The 4,834-nt window shown below is 48.5% G+C and overlaps 1 protein-coding gene across 3 annotated transcripts in view; it reads left to right on the forward strand.

Moving 5' to 3' along the window:
* The window catches only part of ASTN1 (astrotactin 1), a 349,784-nt gene that overhangs the window by 44,629 nt on the left and 300,321 nt on the right, over positions 1–4,834 (forward strand). The gene's annotated exons all lie outside the window — the stretch shown is intronic.

The following is a 4,834-nucleotide window of genomic DNA, read 5'->3' on the forward strand; positions in this document are numbered from 1 at the left end:
CTGAATTGGCTGCTAATCACTTTGTTTGTACATAAATCAGGTTGCTCTAACTGGATTTTAAGCCCTTTTGAGAGCGGCAGCACGGTCACCTGGTCCTCTCAGGTTGCCCCTGCATGTCGCACGATGCCAGGCACTCCGTGGATGCTTGATGAACATGTGCAGGGGGTGGCAGGTTGGCAGGTGAGAAGAGCATGTGTGCGCTGCCATCCAGACAGACTCAGGACTGCGGGCAGCTCACTCTAGCTCCAGGTGAAAATGCTTCCTCATTGCTTTTGGATAATGAAGGCAGTCCTTAATTTTCACCGAGAGTAATAAAAGTTACTGCCCCCTTTTATGGTGTTAACTCCCCCCTACTCCCCCTCCTCCTCTATCAAAACATGCTGGGGAATCCTAAAGACCTTCTAATTGATAATAAAAAGAACTTATTCTCCTACCCGATTTCAGAAAGGGAATCTGCCTTCTCTACCTTTGTCCTCTTGTTCCTCTGGGCAGTGGCTTCTGTGGTCGCTGTTAGCCAGATGCTTCAGGCAAAATACATCAGATACAGAAATCCTTCATTACTATTAATAAATTCCTTCCAAGCTCAAATCTGAGACGATACTACTGAGTTTAGCCAAAGCAACATCGAGCTTCCCCTCATACCCTCACCATATCTGTGATGGGGTCTCAAGAGCCGTCATCTTTTTAATTTTGGAGTGAATGTGGAGGGAGTGGATCCATCTGTAATAGGCAGAGGAAAGACTGGTGTGAGAATGGCCTGAGCGGTTTGGCCTGGAACATGCTACTGAACGTATGTCAGCTCCACTTTTACTATTATCTTCCAGATGCTTCAAGTGAGGATGGAGTGAGATAAAAACATATAAATGCAGGGCAAGTGAGGAAAGTATTTTTGGGCCCCGCTGGAAGGTTGAATCTCCTACCCAGGATTCTGGCTACCTGCTTTAAACTCATGTGTTCATCTGGCAGAAAAAAATGCTCAACTGTGCCCTGTGCTTCTTAGAAAGAGGACTGTGGTATACTTGGAAGAAGAGTTAAGCCCACAGTGGGAGGCAGCTCCCAAAGACCTAAGATAATAAGATGTGTGACTGGAAGGCTTCCATAAAAACATCTCTATCAGAGAGAACAAAATTAAATGCCCTTAAATCAAACCTTTTACACAATGGACCTGTCTCTTCCTAGGCTAGATGAAAACAGTCTCGCAACTCTGGGGCTTAATTCCCTTACTTCCCGTCTCCTCACTGATCAGCCACTGGATTTGGTTTCCTGCCTGGGATTAGCTCACAAATGGATCCTGAGGCCTCCCAGTGGCTTGGCTGTGCCAGCTGCTTTCTGCACCCGTGGCCAAGATGTAATCAGCTCACAGAGCCAGGGTGGGTAGGATGCAGCTTGGAATGAATAGCTGCTGTCTGCGGAGAAAGGCTGCTGTAGAGAACCCTGAACTCCCAGCACAAATGAAGAAGGAGCCCATGGGCCACCGGGTGCCACTGGGTTGGGGGAAGGGTAGGGAGGTGAATGTCTACCTTCCCTGATCTATGATCTCCATCTTTGGGATGCTGGCTTAGGTTGTGCATTTTAGAGCCTCTGTTGCCTATTTCATCTGTAAAAAGGGAAAAAGATACTTCCTCTCCACGGTTCTGATGAGGAGTAGATGTCCCCACATATATTTAAGAACTCGAAAGATGTTGGGCAGTTGTTGGATATTAATTATCATTAGTGGAAATGGAAGTCCAATAATGATTATTGTTTGGTCAGTTTTTCTCCTTTGTTTTAAAAGAATGCTTTGAAAATTTTGGTGCAAGTTTGTGTTGACCTTCCATATCTCCCACCGACTATTGAAGCCATATCGTGTACGGTGAAGGTTTGCTCAGGACCACTCACAATGCTTTCTATTCAGCATATACTGGTTTCCTCGACCCCCTCTATAAACCATGCAGAAGAATGTGTTTTCTCACTTCCAGCTGGTAACTCACCCTTTAGTCAAGTCCAGCTGCATGGGGTTATGTGTGGTTTTAAACTAAGTGGGGTTGAGCCTACCGCACTGGGTGTTCCCTGGGATGCTGAGAGGTGTCCTGACCTTGAAGCTGGGGGCTCGTGCTCCAGAGAGTGCTTCAGCCAGGGTCTTCCATAGAAGGGAGAAGGGGGAGGGGTCCAGATGAGGCAGTGCAGTTAAGTATTTTGATTCTCGTTGTCTATCTCAAGGGATCTTCTCTCAGCCTTTTCCATAATTTACTGCAAGCAGCTTGAGAAAACCTTAGATCCGGGGCCTTTCTGCCTTCAGTTCTTTGAAATAAGGAGGATAATTCCCATCACCTCTCTTGGGGGAACGCAGTGAATCTGATGAGTTAGGTAATGTCTGGACAGGACACTGGCTCCTGTGAAGTAAGGAGTGTGGGGTGCTGGCCAAATGCAAAACAAAACTCACGGGGTGACATGAGTGGTCACCTCACCAGGATGAGGGGTGTGGCCACAGCCTGCCCAGCAGGCATCTGAGTGGCATGTGGGGTTGGGAGCAGGGAGGAGTGGGAGAAGGCAGAGAGAGGTGGGAGTGTCCCCACTCATAAAAATCTTCTCTCTAGCACCCTTGACCTTGCAAGTTGAGGCCTGGCCTTGCTGCCACATTCTAGCACCCGTCAAGTACCTCGGAGCGGCCACTGCCCCACTCTAGTGTTCCCAGATATTATGACGAATCGAGCTGACAGGAGGCAAAGACAGCTCCACTCTGCATTTTGCTTCGAGTGTCATCGGGCTCTGCCTCTCAAAGAGCAGGCAAGACTTGGCTCCCATCACTCTGGTGCCCGTCTCCTCCTGCTCCAAGCTTCTCCAAGTATTCTCTCGGCCCCTCGGTCACACAGGGCTTACCCCCACTATCTCTTCATATCTCTGGCAACTCATTTAAAAACCACTTTGGCTCAAGGAGACTAGGACTTGGCGGGTAACAGTAGGGTGCCCATCGATCTCCTTTTTAACCCCAGCACCCCGAAGTGCTCCAGGTAGCAGCGGCACGTCTCTCCCTCGGCATCGATGCCTCTGCTTGAACCAAGAAATCAAACTGCCAGCTCGGCGCTAAGTGGGTCGAGAGGTCCTCTCGTGCGCCTGCCTCTGCTTCAGCCCTGTTGACAGCATCCCTGAGCCGTTCTGGGAACGATTCCCATCCTGCCCCGGCTTCAAATTTGACACGTTTAACCTCCCTCCTGGGTTACAGCTGGGTCCTCACCACGAAACCCAGACTCTTCAAAGGGATGTGCAGAACATTCGCCATAGCCTGTCTTTTCACCTGATGTCAAGGCCTCTCGGATGTGAGAGCTAATAGAGGCTTTGGAGGAGCCAGAGGAAGGGACAGAGACGGAGGCGGAAGTGCTGACTTTCACAGATCATTTCTTTTCTGCTACAAGTCCGGAAAGGCTATCTCCCTTCATTTTCACCCCAAACCTGAGAAAGTGACAGAGTGGGAGGATGAGAACTTTGAGGCCCAGAGGGGACAGTATCCTGCCCACCATCACATGGCCAGCCTGCTGTACACCCAGCTCCTTCTGACTTCAAGGGCCCTGTTTCTCCACAAATGTCCTTTTCCTGACTTAAAGTTCACCTGGGCTCATCCTTCCATTTCCCTGCTGAGCAAGCAGGGTGGGTATCACCTCTTCAAGGTTGCTGGCCTTTTTTAGGAGCACAGATCTCAAGCTTTTACATGGTGTCCTTCCTATAAGCCACCCAGAACTCCCTCCACCTCTGCAGGATTATGAGGAGGTGGCCCTATCTCCGAGTCATTTAATTGAAACTGGAAGCCTTTTATCCTCATAAAGCTCACAGGTGGCTTACATGGTGTGTAAAGGTCAACACCGGTGTCTTGACACTGGCACGGCTGCTCCTTATGTGAAGATGACAGCAGCAGCAGTGACAATCATAAACCAAAGACAAACAAAACCATGATCAGAGGGCAGACTGGCATTAGATCTGCTGAGCTCGGTTCAGAAGAGAGAGAAGGGTCCTTGCTAAGGATCCCTACCAGGAGGCAGGAGCCTGTGCCAAGGATCTGTCTTCACCCAGTGTAGAAGGACCAGATCGTCTGGTCAGGCAGAAGCCCTCTTCCTAATGGCTAGACATTTCTAATGGATGGGCTTCTCCCATCAAACTCCTGCAGCTAAGAGGAAAGCTAAAGGCAGACACCAACTTAGAAAAACTGAGAGGCAGAGCCTGTGTGAGGGAGATAGGAAGGGTGAAACTCATTGGAGAAGAAAGTGCTGTCTTTCTGCAATGGAGGACCCTCCTGTGTCTGGGAGTCATGAATATTGCATCAAAAGCATAAGCTTATTTAAGAAAAGGAAAAAGAAACCTAGAAGCTGAGAGAATTAAATAACTCCTAGGAACTAGCCTTTGGAAGGTCTTTTCAATTTGATTGTAGAAGTATGTTTCTGTCAGGGTTTTGGCCTTGGATTTCCAGCTTTGTGTGAATTCAGATCAAGAAAACCCCTTTGAGATTCCTAAGGGGAGGAGAAAGCCCTTTGTGGAAAGACAGTGGGTTATGTGACTTCATAAGCAGTGGGGCTCCGGGCACCGACAGGCTTCTCAATGCCTGCTTTCCATATTGTCTTTATATAAAATTTACCAGTGTTTAACTTTCACCAGGGTAGTTGAGGATGTATTGAGTATCAGTGTTGCATCTCAGCATTTTAATACGTCAATTAAATATCAGGGAATCACACAAACATACTTCAAGGAGACTTTCCAGCACTGAGACCAGAGACAGGAGCTTTAAACTGCCGCTCCCTGTTCTAGCTCTGAGGCCCTGCTGCTGCTGCTTCTGGCATAGCGGGGAGCAAACACACATTAGCAAAAC

This window comes from Odocoileus virginianus, chromosome 11, assembly GCF_023699985.2.
Source record: "Odocoileus virginianus isolate 20LAN1187 ecotype Illinois chromosome 11, Ovbor_1.2, whole genome shotgun sequence".
Classification (NCBI taxonomy): Eukaryota; Metazoa; Chordata; class Mammalia; order Artiodactyla; family Cervidae; genus Odocoileus; species Odocoileus virginianus.